This window comes from Tachyglossus aculeatus, chromosome 3, assembly GCF_015852505.1.
Source record: "Tachyglossus aculeatus isolate mTacAcu1 chromosome 3, mTacAcu1.pri, whole genome shotgun sequence".
Classification (NCBI taxonomy): domain Eukaryota; kingdom Metazoa; phylum Chordata; class Mammalia; order Monotremata; family Tachyglossidae; genus Tachyglossus; species Tachyglossus aculeatus.
The window spans coordinates 28,887,682-28,904,139 of record NC_052068.1 but is presented as its reverse complement, the minus strand read 5'-3'; the positions used below and the strand labels follow the sequence as shown (position 1 = coordinate 28,904,139).

Below are 16,458 nucleotides of genomic sequence, written 5' to 3'. Positions count from 1 at the left end.
CAAATCTCCTAACTCTTAACCCCGTGTTTTTTCCATTAGACCAGGTACACGTTTCTGAGCAGAGTGGGATCTTTCTTTAAGGGTTCACTGAAGTTGCTGTGCTGGAATGAACAGAAAAATTCTGCTGGATGGGTCTGGAAATAGGAGGCATGACTCAGAGGAGCAGAAGAGCAACAAGAGGAGGTGGAAGAGCTTTAGGGGAAGGTGGAAGAGCAATAGGGGAAGGAGAAAGAGCAATAAGGGAAGAGGAAGAACAACAGGGGAGGAGGAAGAGCAAAGGGGGAGGTAGAGAAGCAGTGTGGCTCAGTGGAAACAGCACGGGCTTTGGAGTCAGAGGTCATGGGTTCAAATTCCAGCTATGCCAATTGTCAGCTGTGTGACTTTGGGCAAGTCACAACTTCTCTGTGCCTCAGTTACCTCACCTGTAAAATGGGGATTAAAACCGTGAGCCCCCCGTGGGACAACCTGATCATCTCGTAACCTCCCCAGCGCTTAGAACAGTGCTTTGCACATAGTAAGTGCTTAATAAATGTCGTTATTATTATGGGGAAGGTGAATGATCATGGGGGAGGTGGAAAGATGATAGTTGGAGGTAGAAGAGCAATACTGGAAGGCAGAAGAGCGACAGCGGGAAGGAAAAGAGCAATAGCAGGAGGCAGAAGTGAGATAGTAGGAGGAAGAAAACCAATTCAGCTACCTAACTTACACCTAGTTCAAAAAGGTTCTGGGTGGGCAGCACAGTGTGACACCCTTGGAAATCACCCCTCCTCTGATGTACTATAACCAAGATCTGCCCTGACATTATACAGACTGTGAGCTCCTGGTAAATGAAATCCAACCGGGGCTCCCCTTTGTCACTCCACACACTATGTCCTAGAAATATTTTTTTCCAGGAAGATATGGTTTGATGTACTGTATCTCCAATCCATGGAATAATGAGCCAAGATCTCTCAAGCTTGCAGAGTGCTGGGATGAAACCTCAGAAAACCTTTGACTGAACATGGGAGAAAGTTCCTATAAGTCAAAGGCCAGCATGCAAAAGAACCAAAATGAAACCCCTGAGCAGTTGGCACACAAAAAGCAATCAATTTATGGCCTACTCATGTGACACATGAAGCCACTAAATCATGCTGAGCACGGCACCACATGATGACATCATTGTGCCGTGAAGCTGCTTGGAGCAACAGTTATCGTTGCCTGCGGCAATGGGAAAGTGGAGAGAAGGGAAGAGACAAGCAGGGGAAGTGAGAAGAGACAGGAAGGCAGAAAGAGATGGAAGGGAGGAGGGAAAGGAGAGAGAGAAATGGAGACCAAAGGGGAGGGAAAGGTTGGCATGACAGGCTAGCCCTGACAGTGGCCCAGATCCAAGGCATTCTGGAGGTAGACACTCACACACCCCACCTGGAAGAGTGTTCTAGATGAGCTGCTTGTTACCCACTCCCCGATAGTGATGAGCCAGTAGAAGCCCAGTGGCATTGCGCCAACGGCCATGAGTGTTAGGTTGGTAAGTTGTGACAATGGTGCTGTACCTTTTAGCATCATCATGCATTTTGGGGTGTTCAGCGGGGGCTCCCCCTTAGCTCAAAGCCCTTCGTAAGAGCCATATTTAGCTTCAGGAAGAGCCTGATATAGCTCTGGAGCCAAAGTTTTCAGCCCCCTGCTAGGAGTAATCACACTACCTAGAAAACTGTCTTTGGTGCTTGAAGAAGATGGCTTTGATGGTGAAATGCACCCAAAGGTAAGTGTGTGATAGAAAAGATTGACTCGGAATCCACCGTCCCAACCATACTGTTCACAGACAAATGTTTTGTCCTTGCTGTTCTCTCCTGTTTGGGGTCTATATCCCCAAAACTCCTTTCAACATTCCCACCATGTTTCACAAGCCACTTCTTTCTAGGTTGAAGCGTGCAATGCTAATCTATCTGTGGAATTTGACTGAGGCTTTGTTTCACTGTCTCCTTAAAATGATTCCACATCCTTTCAGCATGTGTGTGGTCTTTAGTCACATCACTTAATGACATTAACCTCGACGAGATGTCACAATATTTAAATGCAGGCAATCTCTAATGGCCATATGTTCAAAGACTGAATTCATCCTACTCATTGGTCCTACTAGACAATGTCCCTTTGGTCTCCCTCCATCGTATTACATATCTTGTCATTTTTATACCACGTTCACCCATGCCACTTTTGAGCAAAACTCAAAGCAAAGTAGGATCATGAACAATTCATTCACATCATTAACATCAAAGCAATATTGGTCATAGCACTTTTCATGGGGTGGAAAACAGTGAGGGGCATGGTTGGATTCCCAAATAACTGCTCTGTGGTAAGTCAAAATGGGGCACTCAAGGAAAGGTAGACAGAAGCAATACTTTAAAGACACAGTAAAGCAAAACCTCACGCTGCACTATGACGGTGAAGAAGTTGCGAGACAGCCAAGAGAAACAGGCCAGCCTGCTACAAAACATTCAGCAACAGGATGATGGTCAGTGCAGTGGCTCTGGAAAATTGTGGCACTGAGAGGAATAAAGACGCAATGACAGCATGTACTGTGGGTAAAGAATGCAATAGCATGGCTAGGGGCCGTGATTACAAGCAAAGGTTGGGGAAGGGTTTGTCGATTCATTCATTGGTGCTTATTGTGTGCAAAGCACTGTACTAAGTGCTTGAGAGAGTACGGTATAACCAACAGTGACATTCCCTGTCCACAATGAGGTCTCAGTTATACATGAGTTTCATCAGTAACACTTCCATGTACTCATGTGATTCGTATCAGTTTCACTTTTAGCTGGCTCTCTTGCCCCCTTCAAAGCCCTACTGAGTGCTCACCTCCTTCAGGAGGCCTTCCCAAACTGAGCCCCCTTTTTCCTCTCCTCCTCCCCATCCCCTCCCGCCCTACCTCCTTCCCCTCCCCACAGCACCTGTATATATGTTTGTACAGATTTATTACTCTATTTTACTTGTACATATTTACTATTCTATTAATTTTGTTAATGATGTCCATCTAGCTTTATTTCTATTTATTCTGATGACTTGACACCTGTCCACATGTTTTGTTTTGTTGTCTGTCTCCCCCTTCTAGACTGTGAGCCCACTGCTGGGTAGGGACAGTCTCTATATGTTGCCAACTTGTACTTCCCAAGCGCTTAGTACACTGCTCTGCACACAGTAAGCACTCAATAAATACGATTGAATGAATGAATGAATGTACTGAGAAAATCCATCATCACTAACATTATTTTGAAGTTAAGGACAAAGGTATATATATAATAATGGTATTTGTTAAACTCTTACTATGTACAGGGCATTGCAATCGGGTTGGTCACGGACAGGGGACAACTTCCAGACAAGGACAATCTCAAAGGGTCAGGTCTTTGCAGCCTGGATGGACCAGACTGAGAGGGGACTTGGAGATATGGACAAAGTGGCTGTTTATCTCCCTGAGAGAAGAGACCCCACCAGCAGAAGGAGAAGGCAGGGCAGGAGACAGCAGCCCAGCCCGTACACTCCTCTTCTCTGCCGCTAACCTCCTCACTGTGCCTCGTTCTCGCCTGTCCCGTCATCCACCCCTGGCCCACGTCCTTTCCCTGGCCTGGAATACCCTCCCTCCACCAAACTAGCTCTCTTCCTCCCTTCAGAGTCCTACTGAGAGCTCACCTCCTCCAGGAGGCCTTCCCTGACTGAGCCCCACCTTTTTTCCTCTCCTCCTCCTCCCCTCCCCATCGCTCCCCCCACCCTGCCCTCTCCCCTCCCCACAACACTTGTATATATTTGTACATATTTATTACTCTATTTATTGTATTTGTACATATTTACTATATTTTATTATGTGTATATAGCTATAATTCTATTCATTCTGATGGTATTGACACCTATCTACTTGTTTTTTGGGGGGGTTTTTGTCTGTCTACCCCCCTTCTAGACAGTGAGCCCATTGTTGGGTAGGGACCTTCTCTATATGTTGCCGATTTGTACTTCCCAAATGCCTAGTACAGTGCTCTGCCACAGTAAGTGCTCAATAAATGCAACTGAATGAATGAATATATACATGTTTAATATATATATATATGTATATATCATTAACTATTAATGATATTTATTGAGGACTTACAGAGTACAGAGTACTTTACTGAGCACTTGGGAGACAAGAGAAGACGTTGGAGATATGATCCCTTCCCACAAAGAGTTTACAGTCTAATAGGGGAGACAGGCACATAATTATTTCAGACAGAAGGAAGAAATACTTACATAGTAGAGGATATAAATCATAATGCATAGAAGTGCAGCAGGAGGCTGTGAGTGCAAAATTGTTCAAGTGGTGCAGAAGTGTTGTGATGGCAATTGGGAGGATGTAACCTGGATAAAAGAAAAATGACCTGAAGGAAGTTTCCTAGAAGAACTGGGATTTCAGAAGCAACATGTAGAAGTAGTGTGACAGTGGAAAGAGCACAAGCCTGGGAGTCAGGAAAGCTGGTTTCTAATCCCAATTCCTCCACTTGCCAGCTGTGTGAGCTTGGCCAAGTCACTCAACTTCTCTGTGCCTCAGTCTCAACTGTAAAACGGGGAAAAATATCTGGTTCCCCCCCACCTTAATACTGTACTCCCATGTGGGAAGTATCCAGGCCCAGTCTTTAGCACAGTACTTGCCACAGTTGTTATTACAAGGGCTGTGAAGATGGAGAGGGCTGAAGTCTGATGGATTTGAGTGGGGGAGGTGTTTCAGGCAGGAGGAAGGGTGTAAACTCATTGTGAGCAATGAACACATCTACCAAGTCTGTTACTCATTCATTCAATTGGATTTATTGAGTGCTTGTTGTGTGCAGGGCACTGTACTAAGCGCTTGGAAAGTACAATTCAGCAACAGAGACAATTCCTGCCCACAACGGGCTCACAGTCTGTTATAGTGCAACACTGTACTCTCCCAAGTGCTTAGTACAGTGTTCCAAGCAATCAATCATATTTATTGAGCACTTACTGTGTGCAGAGCACTGTACTAAGCGCTTGGGAAGTACAAGTTGGCAACATATAGAGACGGTCCCTACCCAACAGTGGGCTCACAGTCTAGAAGGGGGAGACAGAGAACAAAACAAAACATATTAGCAAAATAAAATAAATAGAATAGATATGTACAAGTAGAATAAATAGAGTAATAAATACAAACAAACATATATACATATATACAGGTGCTGTGGGGAAGGGAAGGAGGTAAGGCGGAGGGGGAGGACGGGGAGAGGAAGGAGGGGGTTCAGTCTGGGAAGGCCTCCTGGAGGAGGTGAGCTCTCAGTAGGGCCTTGAAGGGGGGAAGAGAGCTAGCTTGGCGGATGTGAGGAGGGAGGGCATTCCAGGCCAGGGGGATGATGTGGGCCGGGGGTCGACGGCAGGACAGGCGAGAATGAGGCACGGTGAGGAGACTAGCGGTTCCACATGAGTAAGTGCTCAATAAACAAGATTGATTGATTGATTGATGGCCCGGGAGTCAGTGGTGAGAGAATCGAGAACAGGCACAATGAGAAAGTATTGTCGGTCTTCAAGTTTGAAAAGTTTGCCTAGTTCTCCTATGACAGACAGGTTCCCTCATTGCAGACAATCAAGTTCCCTATTTGCAGAGAATCCAGCACTGAGGAGAAGCCTCATTTTCTGTTCCCAACTATTTCCAATACTCTGTGCATGCACACAACTATTTATTTGAAGACTGTTGCATTTTATCCCAACAGGTTCACACTGTTGGAAGAATGCTCCCTAATTCCACTACTCTGCTCAAGCCAAAATGCACAATGAAAGCACATGCTCTGGAATTCTGAGAATACACATCACATTACTATTTTCTTTTCAATCAGAGTGCCTTGATTGGGGGGTTCCTCTGTGTTTTCAAATGTAAAGAGAAATTTTATTTGAAAAATGCTATTATTAAGTCTCTATAATTTATTTTAGAGGTTATAAATTATAACTACTGTATTTTGCTGATCTGCCATTTTTTATCTCAATTGTCGCTTAGCCTCCACCTGATTTTTCTAAACCATTTTACTGCTAATAAAAGGAACATACACAATAAAAATCTATAATAAAGCTTGATGTGTGTATCATTACATGAGACCTTCAGTCTGACAAGCAGGCGGGCAACTTCTGCCTTTCAAGAACTAGTCATATGCCAACTCAGCTACTCCATCAGCCACCTCACTGGTCTCCTTAACTCCAGCCTCTCCCTACTCCAGTCCATAATTAATCAATCAATCAATCAATCGTATTTATTGAGCGCTTACTATGTGCAGAGCACTGTACTAAGCGCATGGGAAGTACAAATTGGCAACACATAGAGACAGTCCCTACCCAACAGTGGGCTCACAGTCTAAAAGGGGGAGACAGAGAACAAAACCAAACATACCAACAAAATAAAATAAATAGGATAGAAATGTACAAGTAAAATAAATAAATAAATAAATAAATAGAGTAATAAATATGTGCAACCATATATACATATATACAGGTGCTGTGGGGAAGGGAAGGAGGTAAGATGGGGGGATGGAGAGGGAGACGAGGGGGAGAGGAAGGAAGGGGCTCAGTCTGGGAAGGCCTCCTGGAGGAGGTGATTCACTTTGTCACCCAAATAATTTTCCTAAAATGCCATTATGCACATATCTCTCCACACTCCGAAAACCCTGCAGTTGGCCACTCATTCCTTTCCACACCAAGCAGGAATTCCTGACTTTAAAGATAATCAGCATGCTCTCCCTTTCACTTCTACTCTCTTCTCCCACTGTACCACAACTTGCACACTTTGATCCTCATAAGTTACACTACCTCATGTTCATCTCTCCCATCCCGAACTCCATGCTTCCACCCTGAACTCCCTTCCCATCCAAATTGGCAAGACCACCAGCTCTCCTTATCTTCAAAGCCCTTCTGAAAGTGCATCTCCTCCAGAAAGCCATCTGTAATTGATTTCCTCTCCTCCCCCCATCTCCAGGTTATATCCATCACCTACATGCCCCTCTCAGGGTCGCACCTATTGAGTCCCCAGTCCTCTACCAGTCTCGGCTATGGAAGGGAGTGTCAAGCAGAGGCCTACCCATTTAATTTCTAGCTTGGCCAGTGGCTAGCGAGTGGAAGGCAATCTGCTACAAGTCAAAACTCACCCATGCTGGGCAGCAGCGGCATGGGAGACAGTCAAGCATGTAGACCCAAGTTTACTGAGCCGAAGGAGGCAGTGGTAAACCAATTCCATATTTCTACCAAGAAAACCCTATGGATACACAACCAGAAAGACTGCAGATGGAGAGCGGGGCGTTCTGGCAGAGATGTGTCCATGGTGTCACCATGGGTATGAAACGACTTGACGGCATAAGACAAGACTACCTCAGTATTTCTACACCAACTACACACTTGGAGGTGTTAGCACATACTTGTGCGTGATGAAGCAGCGTGCCTAGTGGATAAAGCATAATCTTGGGAGTCAAAAGGATGTAGGGTTCTAATCCCAGCTCCACCCTTTTTCGGCTGGGTAACCTTGGGAAAGTCACTTAACTTCTCTCTGCCTCAGTTACCTCATCTATAGACATTAAGACTGTGAGCCCCTGTGGGACAGGGACTATGTCGAACCTGATTAGTTTGCATCATAATAAGCGCTTAAAAAATACCATCATTAGTATTATTATTATTACTCATATCCATCTGTGACATTTTGACACACCTTGACTTACATACCTTACATCCCATCTTCTGAACCTTTTTCAAATTACATCACCTGCAGGCAGCCTTCCCAGTGAATTTTTAGATTTCCACCTTATAGCTCAACTATTGTCCTCAGCTGTTCTGAACAACTATGCAGAGGGCTAGATGCTGATCCAGAGTACTTTGGAATATTCTGAGAGAGAACTGGTTTCTCTGCCAAGCTCTTCTGAGAATAAGAGTGAAAGAAGTCAGAGTGTGGAGAGCTTCCCATGGGCTGCAAGGTGCGCTGCTTGGCTGTTTCCCTAGACACAGTCAGAAAAGATCCTGGAATAAAAGGGAAGCTAGGGTGGCTTAGTTATAGTGGACTCCTGTCTTGTCTTATGCTGTCGAGTCATCTCTGACCCACAGTGACGCCATGGACACATCTCTCCCAGAACACCCCACCTCCATCTGCAATCGTTCTGGTAGTGTAACCAAGGAGTTTTCTTGGTAAAACTATGGAACTGGTTTACCATTGCTTCCGTCCATGCAGTAAACTTGAGTCTCTGTCCATGACTCTCTCCTATGCCGCTACTGCCCAGCACAGGTGACTTTTGACTTGTAGCAGATTGCCTTCCACTTGCTAGCCACTGTCCAAGCTTGGAATGGAATGGGTATGCTTAGTACAGTGCTCTGCACACAGTAAGGACTCAATAAATACGGTTGAATGAATATGCCTCTGCTCAACTCTCCCTCCTATAGTTGAGACTGGGAGAGTACTGGAAACTCTCCAGTTGCAACCCTGAGGGGGAGAATGGACTCTAACAGCACCCAATTTCCCAGCTTTTTCCCTAGTTCAATAACTCGACATTTGGCATCTGCTAATCAAATCCTAAGCTTCGCCCCATCCTGTTTTAAACATCAGTGGCTGTAAATATTACCTTGCACCACCTCGGAGTTAGTATTTTCTGTTGTGATGTCCTCCCATCTGTGTTTCTAATTAAACCCTTAACATTCACCTCGTTCAACCATGGTTTCTGGGGCTTCCACTCTGAGTTAGATCCTGGCTAGAATTCTTAATTCCATATCTTCTTTATTGGTCCCAAATATAGGATAGCTGTTTTTGAGCCTCATTTATGGTTACACTGAACTTTTGATGTCCTGAGATAAAAAGCTTCAGTGGAGTCGAATAGAAACCTCAGCTCTTGGGTACTATGTACTGGGGTATGCACAACTCCCCCACCTCTACACTTACGTACAATTTTTTTTCACTCTTTTACCACCCTCTAGTTACAATTCAGCATTTAATGCACTCTCCCAAGTGCTAAGCACAGTGTTCTGCACACAGTATGTTTTCTAGACTGTGAGCCCGTTGTTGGGTCGGGACCATCTCTATACGTTGCCGATTTGTACTTCCCAAGCACTTAGTACAGTGCTCTGCACACAGTAAGCACTCAATAAACGCGATTGAATGAATGAATGAATGCTTAAGTTTACTTGAATGATTGACACCCTATTCCTTAAGTACTCCATTTTTCCTTCTTCCTTCTAATAAGAATAGTAACAATAATTATGGTACTTGTTAAGTGCTTACTATGTGCCAAGCACCGTACTAAGTGCTGGGGTAGATACAAGCAAATCAGGATGGACAGTCCCTGTCCCACATGGGGCTTGCGGTCAGTCTTAATCCCCATTTTACATATGAGGGAACTGAGCCCCAGAGAAGTGAAGAGACTTTCCCCAGGTCACAGAGCAGACAAACCAACAGAGCCAGAATTAGATCCCAGGACTTTCTGACTCCCAAGCCCGTGGTCTATCCACTATACCATGCTGCTGCTTCTGGCTGTAAATTAGATGAGTGTCAGTCTCCTACTTTATATTGTAAGCTCCTGAGGTCAGGGATCATGTCTACTAACTCTATAGTACTATCTCAAACACTTAGAGTGGTACTCAGCACCCAGTAAATAAATACTACTGATTAATAAACTGACAGTTTTAGATTCAGTGAAAGCTTTAAGCAGTAGTTCCATTAGTAGAACAAATTCGGCTTTTCCTATTTATGGAAACAAAGCTAAATCACTATAATATCATCCAAACATTAGAACCCCAGAAGCACTAGCGTCCTCAGTTCCTGAGTTCACGGCATTACCCAAGCCTACAGCGAGAGAGAAAATTGGCCCCAGAGGTTTTCAGGTGAGTATGAAGTCATTCCTTGTTTTTAATAATAATAATAATAATAATAATAATGGTATTTGTTAAGCGCTTACTGTGTGCAAAGCACTGTCCTAAGTGATGGGGAGATACAAGGTGATCAGGTTGTCCCACGGGGGGCTCACAGTCTTCTTCCCCATTTTACAGATGAGGGAACTGAGGCCCAGCGAAGTTAAGTGACTTGCCCAAAATCACACAGCTGACAAGTGGCGGAGCCAGGATTTGAACCCATGACCTCTGACTCCAAAGCCGTGCTCTTTCCACTGAGCCATGCTGCTTCTTGTTTTTGCCTCATTCACCCATCTTTTGGGCAGGATTCCTAGCCCTAGATCATTCCAAATCCCTGGTTCATCCTGCGAGTCTCCAAACACCTGAAACTGGAGTTTTCTGGTCTCTTAGCTCTTCAAAGAAGCAGCATAGCTTAGTGGAAAGAGCAGGGGCTTGGGAGTCAGAGGACATGTGTTCTAATCCCGGCTCCGCCACTTGTCTGCTATGTGACCTCGGACAAGTCACTTAACTTCTCTGTGCCTCAGTTACCTCATCTGTAAAATGGGCATTAAGACTGTGAGCATCACGTGGGACAACCTGATTACCTTGTATCTACCCCAGCGCTTGGAACAGGGCTTGGCACATAGTAAGGGCTTAACAAATACCATCATTATTATTATTATTATTATTACTCCAGTGCTTAGAACTGTGCTTGGCACACAGAAAATGCTTCACAAATACTATAATTATTATTATTATCATTATTTTGATTCAAAACCCACCTGTCACTCTTCTAAGCCCTGTCCCACTGAGCCACCCCTGGAGTCCCACCCACTTGGCACTGCTGCAATACCATGAAAAGTTGGTACCTATTCCCTAAACTGTCCTGTTGATGTAGTCAGTGGGATTACCTTTATTTGTGGGAACTGAAGATGGTAAACAAACCGATCCCCAGTCAGGTGCAGTGCCAATATTGAATCAATAGTCCGCTTTCAAAAGTCCCACATATCAACCAACTTCTCTCCAAATAAAAGCCTAAACACAAACAAATTCAATCGTATTTATTGAGTGCTTACTGTGTGCAGAGCACTGTACTAAGCGCTTGGGAAGTGCAAGTTGGCAACATATAGACACGGGCCCTACCCAACAAAGGGCTCACAGTCTAGAAGGGGGAGACAGACAACAAAACAAAACATGTGGACAGGTGTCAAGTCAGAACAAATAGAAGTAAAGCTAGATGCACATCATTAACAAAATAAATGGAATAGTAAATATGCACAAGTAAAATAGAGTAGTAAATCTGTACAAATATATATATATATATATATATATATATATATATATACACACACACGGGTGCTGTGGGGAGAGGAAGGAGGTAGGGTGGAGGGGACGGGGAAGAGGAGAGGAAAAAGGGGGCTCAGTCTGGGGCTCACATTAGCATCCAACTGGTTTTTCCTATTTCCTAGGGATGATGTCAGAAGGCTTTTCAAGTTTCTAAGCCTGCCTTAAGTAGCAAAGTCTAGTCTGAGCACCTATCAGCACACTCTGGTCTCATTACCTCAAGAACACTTTGCCTAATTATCTCTGCCACTTTACTCTCCATTGTCCTGTCAAGCATCTGATCACAGCATTTGTAAATGCAGAACTGTCCTGATCTGGCTAAGCGTGGTCTACTTCCTTTCACAGGAGGGAATCAAGTTTCTTCCTCCCAAATGAATCTCAAGGCCCTTTCCCAGGAACGAATTACTGTGCAACTCCTTCTGCAAGGAAAACATTAACGATGTCTTGGCAAATGACATCACTTATTTTCACCCCAGGTCTGTTGGCATGTAAAATCTAATATAAAAGTTTAAAAAACCCAAAACCTGCAAATAGGAAATGTCAAAGAAATACAAGAACAGCCGAAGAAAGAAATTCCCCTTATTTGAAATCACTCCATGTTTCCAGAGATCTGATGACAGGAGCTCATCTTCATCATTTTGAGTGTTTCCAAAATATCTGCCAAATGTTGTCCATTGAAATATCAATGTATCACATGGAACAAAGTCCAAACAATTTTTAGATTAAGGTAGTTAGGTAATGTTTTTTCCTTTCAAAGCATCTCATTTCCATTTGAGGTGAAATTAATTGAATAGGTTTAAAAAAGGAAACCAATTTTTTTTTCAGACAATAAGGAAAAGGGTCACATGAACCACTAAATGCTTCAGTCTGTGAAAATGAATGCCTCTAACCACAAATCCTGTCACACAGAAGTTACTTTCAACAAATGACCCATCTTGGGGGGTAAAGCAATAAGCCAGATTTTCTACATGGAAGAAATTGTCCTACATAAATAGGATGAAATTCAAAAAGGACACAGAGAAGCAGTTTGGCCTGGTGGAAAGAGTACGGGCCTGGAAGACAGAAGACCTGGTACTAATCTCGGCGCTCCCACTTGTCTGTGTGACCTTGGGCACGTCATTTAACTTTTCTGATCCTCAGTTGCCTCATCTGTAAAATGGAGATTAAAACTTTGAGCCCCATGTGGGACATAGACTGTGTCCAATCTGATTAGTTTGTATCTACCTCAGCACTTAGTACAGTGACAGCACATAGCAAGCATTTAACAAATACCATAAGAAAAAAACCCAACAACAAATAGGCCAAGTAATAAACTTTGAGGCTAAAACAAGTACAAATGGAGAATGGAATAAGACCAGCTTAGTACAGATATCTCTAAAAAAAAGAAAACCTGGGAGTGATAGTTGACCAGAATTTGGATGTGTTAGCAATGTAGTGCTTCTCTGAAAGCCAACACAGACTGTCAACCAGACTGTGACATGAAAGAGCGTGGAAGTAATATCCTCAGTATAATCTGCACTGGGCAGAAGTTTGAGTATTGAATCCAGTCATCATACTTTATACCAGACTCAGAGAAGTTGGAGAGGGTCTTTAGAAGAACAAGCTAAAGCAGATGGAAGAGAGTGATGGGGAATGGATCCTCGAGGAGAGGTTAAAGAAACAAGGGCTTAGGCCTGAAGAAAACAAAGCTACAGGGAAAATTTAACAACTATCTTCTAGTAGATGAAGGATTTTATAAGGAAGGTGGTGATCAGCAGTTCTCAATGTCCGCTATGGTCTGAACATGAAAAAATTAAAGCTGAAATTCAAGTGGGAAAGATTCATATTCTGATAAAGAACACAAACTGGCAGAATGATGGAACATCGGAATAGGCTACAAAGTAGGTTGCAGAATCTCAGTCCCTGGAGATCTTTAAGGAAAAAAATGGATATCCATCTAACTTTGATGTTTGAGTCATTCACCTGCCTGGGGAAAAAGAAGCCAGTCAAGATGCTTCTTGGAAGTTCCTTTCAGACCTTCGATTCATGGCTTGGATATTCTCTGGGAGTTGGTTAAGGACCTTAGGAAACTACATTAACCAGTTCAGGCCCCCAGGGGTTCATCATCATCACAAGCATTTGTCAAGCACCCACTCTGTGCAAAGTATCTAGTATATCACTATTCATAGGCATTAGATGCTTCCAGAGCAGCAGGAAAAAGATTCCAAAAGTTGTCATTTTACTACCCATGCACAGTCTACCCACTCAAAAGAGCACGCTTTTAAGTGCTTTAACATTAATGTTTTAACATTAGAATCTTAAATCTATATTGCTTTAATTCTCCTCTCACAAGATATAATTCCCTGGATTCAGAACCAAAACCAAGACAATCACAACTGAACCTAGAGATCAGAATCACAGAGAGTCTCAGGAATTTGGTAATAAACTCATTTCACTAAAAGAGTGCTAAATGGTTAGTTATAGCATTGAGCCTTCAAGAGTGCACCTGATTCTTACAAACAGGAGGGGAAATTTGTCAGGGATTAAGGGTCTAACCCATCCGGTGAGTGAGAATAATAAAAGCCTTTGTTCCAAAGTACTTTTCCCAGATTTCAGCAGATTAAAATTACTTTAGCTAAAAAAGGCAACAATGAAACACCTAGGGTCCCGAGGAACCAGAGGATTAACAGGATAGTTATTTGGGGCTTAAACTCTCTTGGCATTAAAATGTATGAAAGTCAACTTTGCATAAAAATTGCTTGAACAAATAGAATGCATGACCTACAATCATAAAAATAGACCACCCATCACTGAAGTCTCTAAATCAGGGAAAGAGAATTTGCTTCTGATCTTCTTGGAAACTCTTTCACCCCAACTGGCTTGGAATGTTACACAATCCTTTAGTTAGTCTGTCATCCAGGGTGCTGCTGGATATCAGTAATTACACCCTGAACACTCACACACAAGTAAGCAGGCAAGGAATGCATCCACTCTGCAGGCATCACTCAGCAGAATCAACCCAGAACTATGGGCTGACAATAATCATGAAGACGGAAGTGGGGCCATTGAACCAGAGAAGCATACATATAGACAAAGCACTTCAAAATAATAATGATAATAATAATAATGACTAGTGTTTATTGAGCACTATGTGCAGACCACTGTACTCTGTGCTTGGGAGAGTACAAGAGAGTTGGTAGACAAATTCCCTGCCCACAGTGATAGAGAAGTCAAACAGACATTAATGTAAAGATATAAATTATAGATACGTAAATGATAACAATGATAATGGTAGTGATATTTGTAAAGTGATGAACTCCAGACTAAGTGCTGACATGATACAAATTAATTAGGTCAGACATAGTCCCTGTCTCTCTTGGAGCTTACAGTCTTTAGGAGGAGGGAAAACAGCGAGTGAATCTCCATTTTACAGATGAGGAAACTGAGGCCCAGGGAAATTAAGTGACTTGTCCTAGGTCACACAGCAGGCAAGTGGTGGATCTGGGATTTAAACCCAGGTTCTCTGACTCTTAGGTCCGTGCTTTTTCCGCTAGGCTAAGCTGCTTCCCCAACAGTACAAAGAAGATGAAAACAGTCCAACAAAACCAACACATCCATTGAAACACCTGACCAAAAGTGGAAGCGATGTAGCATGAGGCTTCAGAACAATTTAAAGTTCCAGAGACTACTGGTCATAGCCAATCTATTAACTTGTGGGGCCCCTACCTGACACCTATGGCTTTAGGAGCAGTTTCCTCAAATCCTGATAAAAATCTCACTGAAGAACTCAAACAAGTGCAACTGTTCCCCTCCAAGAGGCCTTCCCTGACTAATAATAATAATTGTGTATTTGTTAAATGCTTACTGCATGCCAGGTGCTACACAAAGCACTAGAGTGGATTCAAGCAAGTTGGGTTGGACACAGTCCCTGTCCCACTTGGGGCCTCACAGTCTCAATCCCCATTTTACAGATGAGGGAACTGAGGCACAGAGAAGTGAAGTGACTTGCCCAAGGTCTCACAGCAGAAGAGTGCTGGAGCAGGGATTAGAATCTATGACCTTCTGACTTGCAGGCCAGTGCTCCATCCATTACACCATGCTGCTTCTTTTCCTTTTCATTTCCTTTATCCACTGTCCCTTCTGTGCTAATTCATTCAATCGTATTTATTGAGCGCTTACTGTGTGCAGAGCACTGTACTAAGCGCTTGGGAAGTACAAGTTGGCAAGACATAGAAACGGTCCCTACCCAACAATGGGCTCACAGTCTAGAAGGGGGAGACAGAGAACAAAACAAAACATATTAACAAAAAATACATAGAATAAATATGTACAAATAAAATAAACAGAATAAAGCAGCATAGCCTAGTGGAAAGAACATAAGGAACTTGGTTGTGATGATATTCAACCCAGTCCCACAGCACTTATGTACATACCCTTATACTCTGCTATTTCCCCTAATCTGTAATTTATTTGAATGTTTGTCTCCCCCTCTAGACTGCAAGCTACTTGTGGCAGGGATCATGTCTTCCAACTTTAGTGTACTGTACTTTCCTCTGCATGCAGTAAGTGCTCAATAAATATCACTGATCGATTGACAGCTGGAAAGTAACGGTAATGGACACACCAGCCTGGCCTACAGCAATAAGAGATATGCTGGTCCGGTCTGAAGGGACAGAAAGCTTGTCCGTGAGGCAGGTCTGCAGGTCACTCAGACTCTGCACTCAATCAATCAATCATATTTGAGTGCTTACTGTGTGCAGAGCTCTGTACTAAGCACTTGGGAGAATACAATTTAATGACATTTGTAGACATGTTCCCTGCCCACAAGGAGCTTACTACTTAAATGGAATGTAAGTCCTTCAGCAGCAAGATCTTTCAGTACAAAGAGATGATATACATAGTTTTATAGCTATAATTCTATAATTTGTAGCTATAATTCTATTTGTTCTGACACTTTTGACACCTGTCTACATGTTTTGTTTTGTTGTCTGTCTCCCCCTTCTAGACTGTGAGCCCGTTGTTGGGTAGGGTCCGTCTCTGTATGTTGCTAACTTGCACTTCCCAAGTGCTTAGTACAGTGCTCTGCACACAGTAAGTGCTCAGTAAATACGATTGAATGAATGAATGAATGGGTTTGCATATAGGGGCAGGTAATATAGGATTTACTCAAATGCCCAGCATGGTTGAAGGACCCTCTGAAGCAAAACATCAGTGGTTTGTATATATGTTTGTACATATTTATTACTCTATTTATTTTACTTGTACATATCTATTCTATTTATTTTA

At 43.1% G+C, this 16,458-nt stretch overlaps 1 protein-coding gene across 2 annotated transcripts in view; it reads right to left on the bottom strand.

The window, feature by feature from the left end:
* The window catches only part of LRMDA (leucine rich melanocyte differentiation associated), a 1,241,311-nt gene that overhangs the window by 869,616 nt on the left and 355,237 nt on the right, over positions 1-16,458 (bottom strand). The gene's annotated exons all lie outside the window — the stretch shown is intronic.